General features: G+C 37.2%; 1 protein-coding gene across 11 annotated transcripts in view; it reads right to left on the reverse strand.

Annotated features, from left to right (window-relative positions):
- Positions 1–23,481, reverse strand: part of PDE4D (phosphodiesterase 4D) — a 550,182-nt gene that overhangs the window by 236,155 nt on the left and 290,546 nt on the right. The window lies entirely within an intron of this gene.

Here is a 23,481-nt window from a genome sequence, read left to right on the forward strand (position 1 = left end):
CTTTAGTCTTTACTAATATCAGCCACTAGGAGCTTCAGACCCTGGATACAGGAGAGGAAGCCTGGAGGAGGGAAGACTCTCCACTAGTCAATGAAGAGTGAGTCAGAGATCAGTTATGTAAACTGAATGTGCACAAGTCCATGGGCCCTGATGAGATGTACCTGAGAGTGTTGAGAGAGCTGGCTGATGTTATTGCCCTACCACTCTCCATCATTTTCAAAAGATCATAGCAAACATGAGAGGTGCCTGAAGACTGGAGGAAAGCCAGTGTCACTCCAGTCTTCAAAAAGGGCAAGAAGGAAGATCCAGGAAATTACAGACCAGTCAGCCTCACCTCCATTCCTGGAAAAATGATGGAGCAGCCCATTTTGGAGGTCATCTCAAACCACATAGAAGAGAAAAAGATTATCAGAAGTAGTCAGCATGGATTTACCAAGAGGAAATCATGTTTGACTAATCTGATAGCCTACTATGATGTTGCGACTGAATGGCTAGATGCAGGGAGACCAGTGGGTGTAGCCTACCTTGACCTTAGCAAGGCTTTTGACACAGTCTCCCATCACATCCTTGTGAGCAAGCTCAGGATATGTAGGATAAAGGAATTGATAGTGAGATAGATTAGGAACTGGCTACACAATAGAGCCCAAAGTGTGCTGGTCAATAGTGCAGAGTCCAGCTGGAGACCTGTAACTAGTGGAGTCCCTCAGGGATCAGTGCTGGGTCCAGTTCTGCTCAACATCTTTATCAGTAACCTTGATGACGGGACAGGGCGTCTTCTCAGCAAGTTTGCTGATGACACGAAGCTGGGAGGATTGGCTGATTCACCTGAAGGCTGTGCAGCCATTCTCAAGATCTGGACAGGCTGGAGAGCTGGGCAAAGAGGAACCTAATGAGGTTCAACAAGAGCAAATGCAGAGTCCTGCACCTGGGAAGGAACAACAAAATGCAGCAGTACAGGCTAGGAGGTGATCTGCTAGACAGTAGCTCTGTGGAGAAGGACCTTGGAGTCTTGGTACACAACCAGTTATCCATGGGACAACAATGTGCCCTTGTGGCCAAGAAAGCCAATGGTATCTTGGGGTGCATTAAGAGGAGTGTGTGCAGCAGACCGAGGGAGGTTCTCCTCCCCCTCTACTCAGCCCTGGTGAGACCTCAGGTGGAGTATTGTGTCCAGTTCTGGGCTCCCTAGTTCAAGAGGGACAGGGATCTACTTAAGAGTCCAACGAAGGGCTACGAAGATGATAAAGGGGCTGGAACACCTGCCTTATGAGGAAAGGCTAAAAGACCTGGGACTTTTCAGTCTAGAGAGAAGACTGAGGGTGTATCTAAGTAATGTCTATAAATACATGAGGGCTGGGCATCTAGAAGGCAGGAACCAGCTCTTTTCACTTGTGCCGTGTGATAGCACAAAGGGCAATGGATTCAAACTCAAGCACAGGAAGTTCCACCTCAACATGAAGAAGAACTTCTTTACTGTGAGGGCTACAGAGCACTGGAACAGGCTCCCCAGGAGACACCGTCTCCTTCTCTGGAGACTTTCAAGACTGTCTGTGTGCCTTTCTGAGTGTTCTGCCCTAGGTTTTTTTGCTTGGTTGGTTTTGGTCCTGCTCTGGCAGGGGGGTTGGACTCGATTTTCAGAGGTCCCTTCCAACACCTAACGTTATGTTATTCTGTGATTACACTGTAAACAAACACGTCAGAAAGAAAAAAAAGAAAAAGAAAAAAAAAGCTACAGCACCTCATAAATTCTGAAGTAAACTCAAGAGAAACTACTGTATTTCTTCAAAACTAAAAATCGAAATAGGATAAGAATAGAAACCCTTAGTGCAATCAGCGTTCCTGTTGGCAATTTCAGTATCCATTACTAACTTAGTAAGTGTGAATTATTCAGTCTTTTTTTTTATGTTTGTATTTTAGAAGAAAAAAGTAAAAAGGAATCTGCTGAATCAGATCCTTGGCGGATGCTTTCGTCTGAGCTGTAGAGGAGTTTTCAGTAATTAATAGCCAGCTGCACATCCTGATATAATGCCAGATGGGTCCCGTGTCATTAAGTATCACTGAAACAAGTTACTGTTTACCAGGTAATGGTCCAGGAAAATAAATCCCTGGCAAAGAAAAAACAAGAGAAAAAGGTATATTTAAGGAATAACTTGATGGTCATTATTTATTTCTTTATTTTTTAAAAAATGGATAAAATGCTACTTTCTAGTGCAAATTATCCACATATGCGAGGGACAGAATCTATTACTAATCTACATTTACATTTCAAAGGAAGTTCTTTTGAAAAAACTATCAGCATTTTTTATAGTTAAAATTCCTTAGTATTTCTTTTAAGATGTTATTTTTCAGCTATTTGTATCTTTTCCTAAAATTAACCATCCAGTCAGAAAATTTTCCTGCTGATACATATCCCAAGGTATGTCTTTATTGGCATATTGTTTCAGATTAGGAGCTCCCATGTGATAATGGGTTACCTAAACCCACTGACAGCCTTCACAGATGATCTCCATAAGGCCTCCCTTCAGTTTTGGGGGTTCTTAGCTCTCAATTTTGAAGATAGATTAGTAGCAACACAGAGTATTCCCATCTGCAAAATAAGCTGATTTGAACAGCATTTGGATTATGTTATGTACTATTTTACTAGAAATGCTGGATAATTAGTCTCTGGATACTTCAAATTACTTACTCCACATTAGCAGACACTGCTTTTTCCTTTAAATCCTTATCTGTAGAATGGATCTAATGACATTCCTTCAGTGCTGTTACAGCATACCCTTTAATCTTTTTCAAGCACCCAGATTCTATACTGGGAAAAGCTAAGGAAGTCTCAGGAAGAAACAGGCCATTTTGAATCTGGTGCTGGTTTTAATAACTTATTTTGTGAAAGAAGTACAGGACTGTCAACTGAACAAGAAATACTGGTCAACTGCCAAGGCAGTAAAGGAATAACACATTCTGTGAAAGCTATAGAATACTTCAGTGTATTTGGAAAAAGTGCCAACCTTAAAGTCACTATATAGTGCAAGTCACCAAAACTGTAACATTTCCTAACTTTCAGACCTTCAAACTTTTTTGTTTTTAACATGATTACGTTTGTTTTCCCATAAGCTCACAAACAACAGATTTGCTTTTTGCTACAAAAGTGAATTTTATATGGTGCTAAATTTATTCCAACAGCTGCATGTGAAATTGCGCCTTAGTACATTCTGTAATCTTTGATGGGAGGAAATGAAGATTCTGTTAGAAAGTCTCTTCACAACTACTCAATTTGCATGTGCATAAACAAGCTTATGAGAATCTAACTGGTTATTTCCACGTTCCCCATTGGTACACTTCCTGAACACCTGAGATTTAAAAGGCAAGGATTTGGTCTGGCACTGTCAGGAAAGTATTGATACACTTTTAAAGAGATATGCAAATATTGTAAATCAAGTAATAATATTATTTGCCACTATACACAAAGAAAGGATGGACAATTGCTTGTCTTTACATTGCTTTCAAGAGTGCGAGTAAAGGGATTTTTTTGCTTTGTATCTTTATTCACACCCATAACTGAGTCTGAAAAGACATATGCCCCAACAGAAATGTTTTCCCTATAGTATAAATGACAAGATAGGAAAACATGAACTGGGAAAAGAAAAGTTCTACTGCAGAAACACTTAAACCAGTAATAAATAACTTTTCCACACACACAAACCACTGATACGCATCTTTGCCATCAGGTACTATCATTCTATCCACATCTGAACACATATAAATAAAGGACAAAACAATTGTATGATATCCAGGAATTGTTAAAGACTTGTCTTCTCTCAGCCTTTCTCAATTATCCCAAAAAGGGTAAATCAAGGTTACAGGCTGACAGACAACTGCTATCAGCCTCATAGATTATTTCTTTTTTATATATGACACTATCACTTTGTTGAAAAGCAAAACAACAAGCAAAGGAGTATTCCCTCACTAAGTTTTGTAAATCTAAATTTCAGGAAGTAATCAGTTGAGTCAAAAATACAATTCAGCATAATGTAACCTGGTAAGATTCATGTGCCTGGATATAGGGAATGCCTTTGTCTTGGAGGATTCCCTGGCAAAGGATGTTCTAGATAAAAAAATGTATATAGCTTCCAGAGAAGATTAGGAAAAAAAACTTAGGAAATATTTGAGCTGAACATAACTGGAGGCTGGAAGAGTACTTGTGGGAAGTATCATATTGCACTCTCTCCTGAAGACATTTGCTTACAGCTATAATACCAGTTTAGAGGTGCCCTCCATTTCAAACCTTATATCACCCCCTATAGAATTCATACACTTGCACAATATAGTTTGAACACATACAATACACTTGAATTTAAACAATATTATCTGGAAAATATGACAGCTAGCATGATTTAACGAATCATCATAGAATCACAGAATGTCAGGTTGGAAGGGACCTCCAGGATCATCTGGTCCAACCTTTCTAGGTACTACACTATTGTTTAGCTACTAGTTTATTAAGTTTATAGTTTATGAAGAAGTTAAGCTCCAGGCCCCACCTTCATTTAGTCCTTGATATGTACTGTCTTTGAATTTTCACTCTACCCTGTCCCTGCATTTAGATTAAACTCTTTGAGGCAGGGATTAATACTTACTAGGAATTTTAATAATGCCTACCATGAAAATAAAAATCTTAATCTTGATTGTAATCTTTACACTCAACATAGTAGTTATGAACAGGTAAGACAATTCTTAAACACTAGAGGAGAAAGTGCTTTTGGTGCTTCCATTTATTTTTCTGTAAATTTGGTAAAAAAAAAGGAATGTTACTAATTACCTTAACAAAACACACCTTGATATTCTCACAGGGAACACAATATTAAATCAATAATTCACTATTGAAATAAAACATCCTGCATAATACGGAAGTACAAGTAATAAATAAGGAAATAAAGGTAAATAAATATTCAGCTTTTTCATCTAAGATGTATTTTCAATAATAAGACATTAATGTAAACATATTGATAATAGGATGATTCCTGATTTCTCCCCAGAATAGTGTCTTGTGGGGAACGGTCCATCTTCTCTCCCCCCACATAAGACTAAACAAAATGCCTTTCAAGCCAGCAAAGCAAGAGTGGTGTGTTTTGCTGATGTAGCCAAGGACAGACTGGAACAGGCCCCTTGCTCTACCAGATAAGTCCACAGCAAGAAAAGAGCATAAGGATTATGATAACTGGCAGGAAAATGGACAATAGGTTAAAGATGCCTCTGACAGAGTACGTACCTGGCCAGTGCTAACTGGCTAACTTGACAGTGGTACTTAATTCTAACAGTGATTTCTGACCTATAAAGGAGGGTGAGTTCTGCAGGCTCTCTGCCTGCCTGGGGGAGACCCTGCTGCAGCACCAGCAGCTGCCTGGAACCCCAGCCCTGCTGCCCAGAGGAGCCGAAGGGGGCACCTGTACCCGCTCCGCGGGGAGCCAGCCCAGCTGGAGCTGCCCGAGCCCAACACCGGAGCCAAACCGGACCGGAGCCGCAGCTGCCCGCCCGGTCCGCCTGCCGCTCTGCCCCGGGATTGGAGCCCACACACAGACACACACACAGACACACACACACATGTACTCGTCCCTGCAAGCCACCCTATAAGGCTTACTGCTTCACATCTTCTAACGTCACATTTCATACAGTGGTGGTATTCTTGTCTAAAAAAAAAGCAACAAAATTAAGATACTAAGTTGATATTCTAGATATTTCACTACTTCCTCCTAAGGTTCTACATTAGAGAAAAAGCCTTCCGATTATTTTACCTGTTACAACAACACAAGGGGGCATTATTATCATTATTTTTTCCAAAAATCTACTTGTAAATATGTTGTTGCCATTTTTCTGTTACATTGTTTGAAAATGTTGACGGATCTATTTTTGGTGGGGTTTTTTGTGTGCTTTTTGTGTTTGTTTTTTTTCCAATAATGAAATAATGGTACAGCTTAATGTAAAATACACTTAAAAACCCCCACAGCTTTAGTCTTCTTATTACTGAAAAATAAATTAAAAAAAATGCTTAACAGAGCATGAAAAAGTGAAAAGTATTGAGTCACTTTTTTTAATCCTTCCAACAATCACTCTTTGTATAGATTGTATATTATGTTTCAACTTAGAGGTACAATAAAAAAGCAATGAGAGAAAAACAACGCAAATGGAACTGTGCTCTTTAGTATGCTGGGAATATATTGCTTCCTTTGAGGTTTATAAGCCATCTCATTCCCCCTCAAATTTTACATGAAAGAATTTTTATTGCTAATAACCTTAGCTTGTATCTGTTGAGGAAAACCATGATGCAAGAAGGTACTTCACAGGGAGAAGAACTAGCTTGAAGATGAGTCTCATCTCTAACAGCAGTTATCAAAATTTGTTTAAGCAAAGACTCAATTTCCCTTACAAACCTACACAAAGTGATAGGTGTGAAGCCCTTGCAATGATAGAGAAGGCACAACACTTTTTTTTTCTCTAGTTTTTCTGCCTTTCTGAAAATTGCAGGAAAGCCATGTCTGTTCAAAGCTGACAAGCAGTATCTGTGAAAACCTTTAGAGATAATATTTTCTTAAAGAATGGTATGCAAGAAGAATAAATCATACAGAAAATCACAATACAATTTGGAACTGCACTTCTTCTTTCCTAGTTTTAGCAATATTATACATTATCTCTTCTGGTTGAGCTGGTTGCAGGAGCTTTCCTGCCATCTACTAATTGAGAATATTATCTATACCATTTTCACAGGGAAAAATATAAATCCACGCAGAGCTTCTTACCTACACTTCCACTTCAGCAGAAGAATAAGGTATTGCAATCCAGGTCTATCTACACGCAATTTTTCTTATAACTGTTACTTATTTCTAAGAGAGAGTAATAGGTGGTGCATCAAATCCAGAAAAAAGTTTGGTTGTTTAAAAAACTGTTATCTATATGCACAGTTAACCCTCCTCCACAGGGCAGACTCAAAAAAAAACCACACCAAAACACAAAAAAACCCAAACAACAAACCAGCCAAACAACAACAACAACAACAAACCCCAACTAAACAAACAAAAAACTCTGCCAAACCAAAAAAACCCTCTTGGAATTAATAAGTTTTAAGTCTGTAAGAGTAATACTAGACTTGAAAAGAAAACAAGAAAATAATGTACCTTAAGAGCCCTTCTGAAATGCTGATTCCCAGGGGAACAATTAATCCAGTTGTTTCCTAATGGCATCAGAGACTTCATTACCCAGACCAGCTGTACACTTTTAATGGGTATTATCAACAATATGTAATTTTAGGATATCTAATATCTTGTAAAAACTTAGTTTTAAAATTATTCAGAATGTTATCAAAAGACAAGGGTTTGATCTCCAACAATAACCACCCTTTAACAGACAACATTATCACCAGCAATAAGCAGAGTGTGAGCCTCAGGTCTTCCACCACACACAGATGACTGAGTTGAATGCCGGCTGGGCTGTAGGGTGCTTTGGGGTTTTTCCTTGCTGCTGCAGCTCAGCAGCTAAAGATTTCAGAGAATCCCTGAGAACACAGCAGCTCAGTGTGAATACACTACTCCTTTACAGGAGGGCAGTCACTTCCAGGCAGAAACCGTAACAGTTGTCAGTGTACTGTTCAACACAATAAAATGAGCTGTTTAACACAGCATCTTTTGTTTCTTATTCCTTAAAGGGGAAATGTTTATCCTTAGGAATTTGTTTTGACACTGAAAAGCCTCTAATCAATCAACTTACTAATTCTGGGGGATAGTTTAATTATAGCAGTTCTGGAATACTACATTAAAAAAAAAGCTATCCAGACATCATTTTCAGATTTTTAACCTGGAGATGAGCACATACACATTAATAAATGACTCAACATTGACGGATATTTAGTAAGATCAGCTGTCTTTGACTTCCATCCATATTTTCTAAAATTAGAAATTGATTACTTTACTGGTTCCAAAAAACAGTTTCATGTGCCAGTAAGTAATGATTTTTTGTAGTTTATGTTAAAAAAGTTGGTTTTATTTTTATTTTTTTTAAAGTAGCCCTGAATTTTTTTAAGCAAGGGTAGGATACCATTTTGTGGGATAGAACAAGGTGTGGGACCTGGATTATTTTAAATTCCCATTTTTTAACTAAGATTTTTCATTCAAACATGTTGATTTCATTAGATCAGTTTTCAGGAAGAGAAAGGGGTTGGAGGAAAGGAAAAAAAGAAAGAACCCCATATCACACTTCTGAGGAAGAAGAGGCAAAAAATTTTAAAACAACAAGTTGTCTTTAATGGATATTAATTAACGTTAAATATAGACTGTAGGAAAACACATGAAAACCAATTTCCCCAGTCTGCCTCAGTATGTTGCTCTGTGTTCAGTAGTGCCAGTGTTTGGAAAGGCACAACCACGTGTATCCTAATGAGGATAAGAATGACTCGTCCTTCCAGTGCCAATACATTTCTATATCACCTTAAAAAGAATTAATGTATTGCCAGAGACCTGAACACTGACTTGAACCCTGTAAAAAATCTTTGGAGAAAAAAAAAAGGGGAAAGGCAAAATGAAACACTAACACTAGGTGATGTTTAATAATGTTAAAGTTATGAACCAAAACTCATTCAAAAAATCCCAGTATGAAGTTAAAAAAGTCACTGAACTGATTACTTCACAATTTTCAAAGACAGTTTAGGCCATTTGAGAGTTCTGACACAGGTTTTTATTACTGCCAATAGAAATGAAAGAGCTATTTAAACTGCTAAAAAATATTTTTGATAGAACAAAAAAATCAAACATGCAATGTGTTTTACTCCCAGAATTCAAGCCATTTGTCATATATCTTTTGAGTTAATTTATCTCAACAGCCATCTATCAGAGATGGTATCTATTTTTGTGGTGCTTTTGCAAAATGATTTTTAAACACTAACACAATTTTCAAATTACCACATTTGTTACTTGTTGTTAGAATCAAATAGGATTTTAGAGAATTTCTGGAGCACTCATCATCTCATCTGATTCCTTTTGTAACCTAATTCAGCTTTCTCCTAAAACCACCTTGAGTTTTTATGTTTCCACTATATCCACTATCTTTCAAACACTCCAAATTAGAATGTTATTTCATATTCAGTCAAAACAGATTCATGTCTACTGGAATGCAAAAGACCATTTGGAATGGAAGACTTTGATTATCTTTATATTCCTGGTAGCAATGTACCCTTTTATCTTGTTTGCAGATCCATAAAATTATTCTGTAGTTAATGTGATCAATGATGTTAAATTACTTTGGCTGCATTTGTAATTTGTGACTCTGATGAGAACACAGGCCCTTATTTATCAAAAAGTTCGTTCAGAAACAGAAAATCTGCACATGATTCTCTTTTTAATAATATGTGAATGTCAAGGTCAAGGGGCTAAACCATGACACAGTAGAAATGAAGTCTAATAACACTGAAACAGGTGTCTGATATGTTACAAAGTTAAATATATCATTAGGTCCAGAGAAAGAGGAGAAGAGCAGTCACATGGGTCCTTAAGAGTGATACCAGTAACGTTAGCAAGAATAATAGCTGCTGACGTCTCAATGAAATTAGCTACAGCAGAGCTGGATTATGAGGCACCAAAATAGTACTAAGAGAACTCAGAACTGACCTATTAATCACATATAGAGCTAAGAAGCCCTACTGGGTACTAAAGGCCTGCTCTGTCTCACCAATGAGAATGTAATTCAATAGAAAACTTCTGATATTTATAGTCACAGTCAAATGCAGAAGTAGGGTATGTGACAGAAAAATAATTAAATAAGTAATCTGAAACTTGTGCTAAAGAAATAACACCTTGTTTAAGGGGAAGAAAAAAACACACAACAACAACAAAAAACACAACAAAACCAAGAAAAGAACATAACACGTTTGCTAGCTTATCATTTCTGGAAAAAGTTTTCTCAATAATCCATTAACCTTACAAAAAATTAAAGATAGGAAACTGTTAGGTTCTAGTAACAGTCTTCATGTTTTCAATCTCTTGCATATTAGTGTCAGTGCTCTGTTAATGCTTGCAGCAAGATGTGAAGAAAGAAAAATATAGAGAAAAAGTAGCTGAGGTATCAATTTTGTCGTACGAAGAAAAGATGCAAGTATTTGATAGGAACTATACATAACTGACATTGTCAGCATAGAAGTATTGAAAATAACTGTGAAAAAATGAAAGAAAACTCAAATAAGCAAGAAATGTACCAAACATTACTGAAGAAATTTAAAAAGTGAAAGCATTCTTAAATATAACTCAAATTATATGCTTTGAAAGTTATCTGGAAGTTGTTGAACAAACACGTCTCCTAAAACAGGAGTCTATGCTTTGTCTGTAGTGAGGAAGAGCAAAAACAAGGTAAGGTACTGCTGGATACACAAGCTAAACCAAAGTAGAAGCTATATATATAACTGAATGAGACAGAAAAAAACATAGTATGTCTGTCCCTGTATTTCAGATTATATATTAGTGCTCCTGACAGAATATGCACAAAGAGACTGAGGTGATATAAGATTTCACCTGAATAAGCCATGAATAATGTACGACAAAATTAGGCTGTCAGTAAAAGATACCCAAGTCAGTAGCATCTATTTAGCATGTTAGCAAAATAGTCTACTGTATTTCTTTCAGTTAGTTCATTTAATAGAAAACATGAGTATTCAGAAATTTCAGAAAAACATGTATTTTGCATGGTCATACAGTGTAATACAAAAAATCTTCAGCAGAAATAACAGAATTATTTTCTCAGTGTGATGCACTGATATTAGGAACATTTTAAGAGTATTACATTGAAACACTTCTATAGATTCTATTGCATAACAGCTGAAAATACCTTTATTATATAGCACAGTGAAATTAACAGCCATCCTCAGAGTTATACTCAATTGCAGAAAGCAGGTATGCTCGGTTGTGCTCTAGTTTATTGATCAAAATGAGATGAGTCCTACGTATTGAAAGTTTACGATATAATCTAACAAGGAAAAGGGAAAAGAACCTTGCAAATAATGCTGCTGACATAACCATATTTTTTATTCACCTAACAAAAATTTTTTTTAAAATACGGATTATTAACAAATTATTTTTAACCTCTTTTTCTCACGGAGATTAAAAATATATTGAGATAAGAAGCTACTTCTAGGGGTATCATCATTTATTAAACAGCTCAGCCATGAGACAATAGTATATATATTTAATTGCTTCTCTTTGCAGATTACCCCATTCACCTTAATACAGAGCAACTACTATTGGAGCATTGTATGAAAATATACCAGCTCAGAGAAGATGACAGAAATAAGAACACCTAAGATTACTGTGGCCTAGCGTTTAGGGCATTCTATAGGACTATGGAATGGAAGAAAATGTCAATGTAAGTCTCTGCATCCTTGGTGATATTTTTGGTAGGTGAGTATGCTGTCAAAACCATAACCTCTCATTTGAGCTTGGCAGACTGCTTCAGCACAGAACTACTTCCTCTTATGCACCACCTTTTTACATGTTGAAATTATTAATGCATTTTGAGACAAAATTGCTAGTGATATTGACTGAAACCACATTTTCAGAGAATGCATTATCTACTAAAATTAGGTTAGAGAACTTGGTACAAAAGTTTTCCACTGGTATCAGTCCCATTTTCAAAGGTTTAAATGACTTCTCAAGGTATCTTCCTGAATCTGCTATTAGATGAAAAATCTGTTTTGTTGCTGGTTGCATCAATCTCTTTTTCCTTGTTTTATTAACTTTAAGGTAAGTTGCTGATCACTAGAGATTTATTTTCAGGCAGGTAAATAATGAACACATGAATTTAAAAGATAACATCAATAGTGAAAATAGAAAGTGAACACAAATAGTTATAAAAATAATTTAAAATATACTTAAACATTCCATTTATACATTACATGTGTTATGTATTTTACAATACAATACAGAAAACATCCTAAATGTACCGGTTGCATCACTAAAGCAATTCAACCAGATCCCTGTTACTCCCAAAGTTTAGTCCTCAGAATGAGTGACAGTATTGCTTAGTCATTACAGACAAGTAAAGCAGACTCCACAGAATAGAATTTGGAGTTATCTTTCATAAATGCACTCAAAAATTATTTAAACTCCTAGAGAGACAAACAAAGAATGTAGTTATATGAACCTGTTCACCAGAAAAGTAGAGGGTACATTCTGGGTGATAGAGGCTAGCTGCCCTGCTGTCACAGGCTCCACGTCATACACCCCTTTTCACATCTATTTTTAACATGCAGCAGTTAATTGCCTTCCTGCTTTTCTCCAATATGCTATTGGAAGGCTGTTCCAGAGCCTCCCTTGTCTGATATAGTTTAGGAGTATTCTGATTTCCAGCCTGAAGGTCCAAGTGGCCAATTAAACGCCATTGATTTGCTTTATTTTGTCAACACAGCTCTAACAGAGGAGTATTAGAAAATCCAACAGAACTGCAGCTAGATCTGCCTAGTAGATGTAGTTTTAACTTGTCCTTAAAACTGCAACAAAACAGAATTCACTAGTACGACATTTCTCATCAGAAGCACATGTTTATCAAGAGTAACTTTTATAGAATTTGTTGTTTTTTTAAAAAAAGAATCCTCCTGGACTCTGTAGCCAACCATCTTCCATCACTGCAGGTGCGTATCTAATATGCAAAAATTCTGACATTTGCCATTGAATTTCACAGTGCATAAGAAATTCTGATTTTTAGTAGCTGAAAACCTCTGTGCGGTAACAAAACATATTGTATTACCAACAAAATTTGTTTCATTTATTTCCTCATCCTGACTTCTACTGTAAACAAAAAGAATTCAATTAAACTAGGCATTTTTCTCCTGAAAATGGAACAGCATTGATTCATCAAAGTCTCACAGAAAAATCCATAATACTACCTTCCTAAAAGTCTTGGCAGACAAGTCAAGTCCCTGGTGACTGGAAAAAGGGGAACACTGTGTCAATTTTTAAAAACAGTAGCAAGGAGAAGCCTGGGAACTACCAACCTGTCAGCTTCACCTCTATGCCTGAGGAGATCACGGAACAGTTACTTAACCTGGAAATTAGGAGGACAGAGAGGTCATTTGAGGCAGTCAGCATGGCTGCGCCCAGGGCAAGTCTTTCCTGGCCAACCTAGTGGCTTTCTATGATGGAGTGACTACATCAGTGGACAAGGGAATAGCTACGGATGTCATACACCTGGACTTTGGTAAGGTCTTTGACATCCTTTTCTCTAAATTGGAGATATGGATTTGACGGGCAAACTTCACTTTTTAGTAGGGCCTGTTGCAATAGCACAAAAGGTAATGGTTTTAGACTGAAGATGCAAGATGCAAAAAAGAATTTTTTTACAATGCGGGTGACAAAACGCTAGAGCAGGTTGCCCAGAGAAGTGGTAGAAGCCTCATTCCTGGAAACATTCAAGGTCAGGTTGGATGGGGCTCTGAGCAACCTGATCTAGTTAAAGATGTTCCTGTTTTTTGCAGGGTGGTTAGAACTGGATGACCTTTATGGGTCATTTACAACTCAAACCATTCTATGATTTTGTGTGTTTTTCATGTAGAATCCCTCAACAGACTCAGAGAATTAGACAAAATGCCTTACTGTTCTGGACATGCAAGCACATTTGCTCTTTCTTCACAGTATCTCCTAAAAAACATTACTGATGATGCAAACAGACATGGCTAAGAGCACAGGTCACCAAAAAGTCTCTTTAGATATCAGAAATATGATAACTCCTAAAGCCTGTAGTGGTCACTCTTACTATGATATGTCTCTAACCACTGCACTGATGTCTTCATCTTATGCTCCTGAAAGCTAAAACTGACACATTTCAAATACTTCAAGCACTGGTAAACAGCTAGGAAAAGAAAAGTAAGCTTCTTAGAAATTTAGATATGCTTCTAATTACCTCATTCTGTGTTTTCTGTAACTGACAGTTAAAATACTGAGTACCATTTCAATAAGGAAATATTGTGACATCATGGTTGTTCTGATGAGATTGAAATGGTTTTTCTGGTGCTTTCCAAATCCTTGCTCTTGCCTATGCTATTGATGATGTGAAAGAATAACAGAACCAGATTAATGTGCCACTTGTGAGTTCTTCTTCAAGAGTTTAAAGGCAGATTAAGCACTTAAGATCTAAATGAGGGGCTTTTGAAGCCCATCATATCCTGACTATGATGCTAACAGACTAAAATATCTGACTAAGAGAGAGATGGGTTCATCATTATTGCAAACTTGATGCTGTTGGTGTTTCTCTCCTGAACGTGTCTGCATAGGTGATGCTTTGACTCTACCATTTGTCAACCCACATGTACACAACACACTCCACTGGCTACACTTTCACACTATACCTGAATTGCAATACCAAGTTGTTGAAAGAAGAAGGCCAAGCCTAGCCACCTCCCTCTCCTCTGACCCACCTACACATTCTCAGTTTGAGGGTGCAAGAGACAAGAAGCGCTGACCTGACAGCAAGTTCTGCAAGGGCTTTGCCTGGCCAGCTGCTACCAGAAGCTCCATTGCCAAGACACAGAAGTCCTTCCCTCAGGGACAGCACAAACTGAAGGCAATTTCTAAGCAACCCTTTATAAAAAGAACTTTAGTTTTACAACTTCTACCCTCTAAAATTTTGTTGAAGATAGACAACAAGTTCCAAAGTTGTAACGGGGTAAGCAGATATGTATGATTGTGTAGGCCTGATTACATTAAGAAAACAGGGAAAAAAAAAAGAATCCTATATAGTTGTATACTCAAATGAGAGTCCCAAAGCACTTCTTTCTGCTCAGCATTCTGCATCTGTTCCCTTGATTAATACCCAGTAAAATATCTGTGAATATATGGAAAGCAAGCGGAATTTCAGGAAAGCAATGAATTTAAACTCACAGTAACGAACATCACAGAATCACAGAATGTTAGGGTTGGAAGGGACCTCCAAAGATAATTGAGTCCAACCCCCCTGCCAAAACAGGAACAAAAGTAGGGCAGATCCCTCAGAAAGGCATCCACAACTTTTCTGGGGAGCATCACCCAGTACTCTGTAACCCTCACTGTAAAGAGGTTCTTCCTCATATTGAGGTGGAGCTTCCTCTGCTCAAGCTTGAATCCATTGTCCCTCATCCTATCACGGGGCACAAGTGAAAAGAACTTGTTCCTGTCTTCTTGATGCCCAGCCCTCATGTATTTATAGACAGTACTTAGATACCCTCCTTAGTCTTCTCCTCTCTAGACTGAAAAGCCGCAGGTCTCTTAGCCTTTCCTTGTAAGCCAGGTGTTCCAGTCCCTTAATCATCCTCATAGCCTTTCGTTGGACTCTCTCAAGTAGACCCCTGTCCATTTATTCTATTTTGTAAATATCAAAATATTTACTAAAAGTACTGCATAAATACTTTTGGTTGGACACAGTCATCTTAGAGGTCTTTTCCAACTGTGAGCATCTGGTGATTCTGTGATAAGCAGCTTTTCTTCCTTGTCTTTTGTCATCTGATCTGTCTCAGAAAGTAGATTTCTTTCGCTTCTCAGAATTTATTTTTTTTTAATATTGTATAATGAATGAAACAATGGCCTCAGTATCCAATAGGATTCCATGAAGTGATGGTTCAAAACTGTACACAATGCAAAAAGCTCTTAAAATTTTTATTCATATTCATTTGCAGGGGATAAGCAATGTTCTAAATCATCATCTCTAAAATCCTTCTTGTACTTCATGGAACAAGCAAGTGAGCCTCTAGCTGGTACAATCCCTGCCTTATTATGACTTAATCTCTGATTTCTGCTTGGTTGCCATAAATAGCGATATACTAGCTCAGCTGCACCTCAGCATGCACACCTTTTTGTGACTGTGGTATTCCCAGTGGCAGTTAATTCAACACAAGGCACAGCTATTTGCAAAATGCAATCCTACAGACAGAAATATGATTAGGCTGTGAGGATTACACAGTGTATAGAGATTTCACTCTTGCTAAAGATACTTTACAGTATATATCTTAATATAATATGCTGCAATAATTTAAGAAACACAGCATACAAAACTTGAAAATATTTATTATATGGATGACCAACACAGCACCTTAACTGTTCATCCAGCTGTAACTTCCTAACAAATAAAGATGGTCTGATACCCCAATCTAACCACTCCATTAAAATTTGCCTAATTCTGGAAAGGGTAATTTCAGTATCTGTGGATTGGACATAACAAAGTGTCAGACTAGTAAGGGAAATAAAAAAGTAGCAGTCTTTAACTACTCTCCTTCTCTAGGAAATTTCTAGGATTATTATACTTTCATGGGACAGGGCAGTCTGTTACAGATATTTGAGGAAAGAGAGATCACATTCTATGGTAATTATTCAAAGGGCATGGAAATTCTCCAAGGCAACTGCACCATTACTGCTTTACATTTACCCTGAAGAGCATTCCACAGGCAACTAGAAACAGGGAAAGAAAAGGCATTTGTTGATGAGTAATCTTCACCAAAATGTCAATTTCAAGTTCTGTGTTAAAAGTACAGTCAAGAAAACTCCATCTTCACAACATGAAGAGACAACCACAAAGAAATGTGAAAGATCTGAAAGTACATAAAAATAATGAATGGACGCAGACCGGGGTATCTCTTAGATTGTTCACAAAAATAAGCCTTCCTGTATGACACTACCCTAGCATTCAGTGAATTTATATTTCACTTTTCTCCGAGGTGTAAATTTTACCATACCTCAAATACTCTAAATATATGATAAGGAAAGAATTATTTTTGTTTCACCATGACTATTTGTTTATAACCTCTTTAGAACCTAGCTATTCTAGCATATTTTTGTTGGCAATTACAACATCTTCTCTATTTTATTTGGAGACTGGTAGATGGTAAGACACTACAAAGATGACATTATAGGATACAAGATGAAAAAAATAAATGCCATATAGCAGGACATATACAAGAGCCAAATATAGTGCAAGAAAATGAAATAGTGTGCCTAATTTGGAATGTCAATTAAGTTTCAGACCCATTATTTACAAAATAAAATATTGAGGAAAGGCAAAATACAAGGCAAAATAAAACAACTTTTGAGCTTGACACACAAATTTTCTGTTACTTACATCCATGTGATAAATATAGTTAATTGATTTAATACTTAACTACTGATAGCATTAAAAAACGTCTCTGCATTTCCAATCAGATATCAAAGACCACTTGTTAGTGGCTAAAATTAAGAATTTGATAAGCACTATCCAAAAATCATTACACTAGGAACTACATTCTCTGTAGATGGAAAGAGTTAAAGTAATCTTTTTTCATGTCTGTAAGAATTATCTGCTCTCCTGAAGGGGACAAGCTCTCATCTGTCATATCAAAGTAACCTAATTTAAATGAGACAATATGATATAAAATCTTAAACCAATCACTTCAGAAAATTGAAAATATGAATCCATGTTCCTTGAGGGGGGAAAAAAAAAAAAAAAAAAAAAAAGTAAACCTTCTATATGTCGTTGTTTTTCTTGTAAAATTACCGCATAAAGTCACTGTGTAAAATCAAAAGTTATGATATCAGAACACTAGAGATCTCCCTTTTGAGATATTAACTAAGCTAACTAAAAGAAACAGTTCCATTCAGATAACTGAATTTAAGACGCAGGTATAATCAATTTCACTATAGCTTTCTAGTTGTTGAATATCTTTAGAACTGTTTTAATCCATTCTCAACAGAAAGAGGGTTACTGCCTAAAGAAGAAAAAATACTAATTTTCGTACCATTTTCCCATACTCACCTTTTAAAACAGTATTAAATTCTCACAGTAACCTAAGAACATCAGCCTAGGCCGTTTCAAAAGTAGAGAAATAAAGAACCCTTCCTTCTGTTAATATTATTGCATGCTTAAAAATGTAAATGGATTAGACACTTAAAGAATAGTTAAGAATTTCCTAAGCAAAATTGTTCATTCAATTTTCAGATGCTGTGCTTGGTTCTACTTACTCCTTTGAAACTTTTCATCTTGTGTAATCCTTTTTGCTATTTCCATGGAGTGAGTCACACAGGGAAAATGATTCAATTTAGTAACAGCTACTGACCAGTAGTTTTTACTGGAAATATTATCTTTTTAATGATTAAAATAAAAATTATCTTATAAAAAAATTACCACAATCAAAAAGTTACTCTAGTAATACTTAAAAAAAATAATAAAGTATCATGTATTCAGTTAATATTTCAGCAGATAACACTGAATTAATACTAGCACAAAAATTGCCATTTAGGATAGCGTACAAGTGAAACCTAACTATTTCTATTTTAATGAGATGAAAATATATTAAGCAGTACATTATATCTGTTGACCAAACTTCTTCGTCTTTGTAGTTGTCAGCTTTCAACATCTTTAGTGGTTCCTCTCTTCCCTCCCTCTGCTCTTATCCCTGCCAACAAATACTATTGTGAAAATATCAGACAAAATAGTAAATCTTCATGTATAAACCTGGACAAATATTTGGTTGTCTCCCAATGTCAAACATGTGCATTTCAAGTAAACATGTTAATTTACTAGAATATTTAACAGTATCATTTCTTTCCCAGCAGGACCCAAACTCCCATCCTCAAGTGAACCCATTTGTGAAGGGAAGACTATCCCCACTTAACTCAGACCAGCATATTTAGAAAAAAATATGCATACTCACAATTCTGTTTAGAAGATACTTTACAAATGAAACAGAAAAAATAACACATAATAGTTAATAATGTGTTAAATGCTATAATAATTAAAATATTTTCCTTCATTATTGAACTATTGTTTAAAAGGTAGAAGTGTAGGGTAATGTTTTGCTGAGTCAAAGTGCAGGTATGGATTAACTCTACCCAAAGAAAAGATGGTAGCTCTTTGTAAGCAAATGAGGAACTTCATGAACACTTAACAGATGTTTTATGAGTAAAAGAAACTAGTTTAGTTTCTGTTCTTGTGACTGCATCTGTGTGTCCAAGAAGGTATAAAATAGGATTATATCCAGAGACAGCAAGACTTCCTGCAATTTTATAGGATCCTTCAAGTAAAAAATTGACTCTTAGCCTGAAAATGACTGGCTAAAAGATGTACTTTACTTCTAAAGAGAGACAGTGTTTCCAAGTGTTTTCAGTCTGAATTAACAAATCAGGTAGTGCATCCAAAGGACAGCAGTACGAAACAACAGCTTAAATAACAGATCATGTGCTGAGGACAGAAAAGCTAAAGGCAGATCCTGGCAAGAGTCTATATTTCAAAGACACAACAGTTTAGTTTTAATCAGTTGCCATAATATAAAGGTAAGTATACTAGTTGTCTGAAAGTGCAGGTTATATGATCTCATTCTGAACAACAGATTAAGGTTCCTGCAGGATATCATCCTTGTAGGACACCTGAAGTGAGCAGTAGCAGTTTACATTAGCTCATATTGTTAAATTACCTTGCCTGTGCAGAAATTTTGCATGCAAAAGTGGCATGACTGTTGTGTGGAAGATTATAGAGCATGTCAGTTGCAATGTATGTATGGATGTAATTTATATTTACAGATATATACCTAACCTTCCCAGAAGTGGAGTTGTCAGGCTTGGCAGACTAGTTATCTGGAGAACTTTTGGCTTTCCATATGGAAATATTACAGGAAGTCAAAGAACGGTTAATATAAATTATATACAACAAACTCTTGACAAACAGTACTTGCAAACAGTAGAACTATTTTCATCTCTTCATTGATATGCACCATGCTGAATGCTGGTTAGATGCCACCAGGCATATAAGGTGTTAGAAATAATAAGGAAATGTGATAGATACCTTCAAGTGAAATTGTCTTTTATTCACTATCTTACTACAGCCATCCTAACTTGAGCAATAAGCTTAACAATGCATGACATAAAGTGACATATATTACTGACCATAAGAAAGCAGGGAATAATGTGATCTTTCATACTTAGCAGTACTGTGAAAATCTACTGGTCACAGAGGATTGACAAAATTCTTTGGTCTTAAAAAGACTTCTTAAGAAGACATGAAACATTTTATTCTGGTCTTGGGCTGAAAGAGTTATCCATAAGAAGAACACGGCACTGGTCAGACTCAGTTCCCCATGGCAACTTAGTGAGCTGAGATGACTCACTATTTTATAAAAAAAATAACAAAAAGTTTATGCTGTGCATTAGCATTGAGATCTTAATTTTCCATCAGATTTCTTCACAGGTACATAGTGTTCTGTTCTCACAAAATGGAAAAACTTGCATAACCATGGCAAGCCAAACCATTTTTGGCCAGCTGAAAAACATGTGGGGTTCTATAACGTGTATAAATAAAAAAATTAATATCATTATTTTAGAATACTGTCAAAAACAGAAGACAAGAGCTTCTTAACAACTGCATTTACTCAGGGGTTTACTAAGGTGCTTTTAAAAAAGCTAATTAGTCATCAAATTAATTTGAAGCAAAGCATAACAGGTATAACCACGCATCCTCATCATTTTGCATTAGAGGAAATATATAGGACAAAAATTATTAAATCAAGTAAATATAACGGGATTAAAAAGGAATCACTAAAGGAGATTTTTTTTTTCCTTGTTCACTGCCTTTGTAACCAAAATAAATTTCATTCAATCTTAACAGAACAAAAGTTGGCAGAAAAGGATGGATAGTCATCTGTTACAATTTTTATTTGGACAAAGTAGTGTATTCATCTGTGGATTGATTTCAAATCTTTGGCAGTTTAAAATCAAGTGTTCTTGAAGACAGTTTTTTCACTTCTGTTTTTCCTATGGGTAAAGCTTAAAAGTATGTGCAGTATTTGTTTATGCAATTAGGCAAGCCAAAATTGAATATCGTGATTATCTTTATCTGGTTTGGCATCAAAAAAGGCAGATTAAATGCAATGGAAAGGAAACCTAAATTATGTAATTCAGCAGTTAAGGTTTCTAAAGTGGTTTTTAGTGTGAATGTCACTAAGTTGTAAATCGTTAATACATAACTTATGTTGTATACTATATATTTTGGTAGGCAGTTACAAAATTCTAGTCTTCCTTCTACTATCACCACAGATGTTTCTCACTATTGCTAGGACTAACTTTATCCTCACCTGGGACATTACTTGCCCCAACCACTGAGCCCCTTTAATCATACATATTTTGTATTTGCCACTCTGCAATCCAAACTGTTTGAATTAGTTTAGACGAAACACCTCTTTTTTCTTTACTCAAATCTCAGTTTTACATGCCCTTTAGAGTCCTTTCAGATTACAGGTACTGTCACCTGTCTGGTATAGTTATGCTCCCATTTGTACTGCCTAGGAACATCTATATTTGATGACTGCTTTTCGCCAGTAGTCAGCTCGTACCTATTACTAACTACACAAGGAAGGTTCAGATACTGGTATTTTCACTACATTTCCAAAAGTTTATAAATTGATGTTCAAATGCCATCCTTGGGCCACCACTTTCTTTGACCTAGACCCATATAACCCATATAAACAAGAAAAACACATCCACCCCCTTGATTGCTTATACAACATTAAAATTCTGGACATTTGAAACTATACATTCTCTTTCAGAAGTGTTCACTTTTTATTTCCCCCTGAATCTTCCTCCCCATAATCCATGTGAGAAAAGCAGGAACTATCACACGAGGGCATAGTGCATGTCTCTAAAGTACAGAAAACACCTTGAAAAAGCAGCATCTCAAAGATACAGAAAATTATTACCCGTATTTCTGAAATACTTGATTCTGTATGGATTTAAAGGTTACAAATATTATGATGTATACGGTGCTGGCTACATTACACCTTTGATGTGTTGCATCAGCATTGGGGAAACGAATGATGTTTAATTAGATGATCACCCAATATTTGTATTAAACAAACACAAAACTAATTGGGTTCCACAAAAAATTCCCTTTCCTTTTTTCTTCATTATCTTCCTTTAATGGACATCTGAAAGTAGCATATGGGAAAGTTATATACATATAGGAGGCTTTTCTTTGTGGCAATTCCTATTCACAATAGAAAAGCTTGTCATACCTTATTTTGTGAAAGTCCAAAACTAGAAGAAAAACTGGTAACTTAAAACCCTGGCACCCATAAATGCTCCTTACAGACCTACTGTAGCATGAATAAGCAAATTTGCCCATTCTCTGAGAACTGAGATGAACGGCAGCATGCTAAGAATATTTCCATTCTAAATTAAAGTCTATGATTCAGTAAGCACAAATGCAGACATGGCATAGTTTGCATTCAGTTAAAACAGTAGATGTAGATTGCATCATTAGCTGCATGTATCTTCCCAGCAAACACCTCTGCCAGTCTTTCCTAGACAATCAGCTCCTGTACTCTGGCAGGCAGCAAGGGGCTGGCAAGGACTACTGCCTTTTAGAGAACATAAATAAAAACCAGTCAGTTTCTTCCAAACCCCTTCCAGCAGACTTCAGGGTTCATGCTAGAAAACCGCTTAGTCTGAAGATGAACCCTGAGGGTTAAAAAACATAATAAATATTGAGGTAATTTCTCTAAGTCGTTAAAACCAGAAGTAGGCCAGGTTCTTAGAGGACAATGGAAACGGTCCTCCTATTAGCTGTGGACTGCAGTACCCTTTCCAACACACTTGGCTAACCAGGCTGCCAAAAAGAGAATGATGAAACACATTCAGGATCACATTCTTCATTTTCTTTAGGTGATGGGGTTCGAAGTTGGCTCTAAACGGGTTTCACGTCGACTGAAATGATCTGACGGAGAGGCAGGATAAAAACGCAATAAAAATCCGAGGCTGCGCCCGAAGGGGCAGCGCGGCTGCGGACGGTGCGGTGCCCTCCCGCATCCCGCCTCCCGCCTCCCGCATCCCGCCTCCCGCATCCCGCCGCGCGGCCCCGCCCCCTGCCCGCGCCCGCCGCGCGCCCCCGCGCCCGCCCCGCGCCCCCGCCTCCCGCCCTGGGCTCCGGCGGAGCTGCCGGCGCCGCCGCCACATGGTGACAGCGCCTGACGCCAGCGCCGCTGCCGCCGGGCCCCGGGGTCTCGGCTTCGTCCCAGCCGGCTCCGACACAACTTTGAGATGCCAGAACACGAGCGCGGCTTCGAGCGCTTGGCGACCGCCTCTGCCAGGGAAAAGCCTCTCTCGGGTTTCCCTGCAGAGCAGTCACGGGCAGAGGCCAACACGCACGAAGGCCACACGTGCCGTCAGACGAACACGCACCACGGCGAAGCCAACCCCTGAACTTGCGTATCATTCTTTTTTTTTTTCAATGAGCTTCCATCATATCTGTTTCCTTCTAATATTTGGAAAGACTCAATCTTTACACAAAAAGCAAAAGTTTCCTGCAGAGGACTTTTTGCCGTAGATAACGATATTCATGAAACACTAATCAAGACATTAATTCCAACATTAGGAGCAAGACGTGACACAACAACCCCTGGTAGAATTTAAAGGCAAGTTAGCTGCATTATATAGCAAAGAAAGTTGCAGAGAAAGATCTTTCAGTGAGCAAGAACTA

Source organism: Apus apus, chromosome Z, assembly GCF_020740795.1.
Source record: "Apus apus isolate bApuApu2 chromosome Z, bApuApu2.pri.cur, whole genome shotgun sequence".
Taxonomy (NCBI): domain Eukaryota; kingdom Metazoa; phylum Chordata; class Aves; order Apodiformes; family Apodidae; genus Apus; species Apus apus.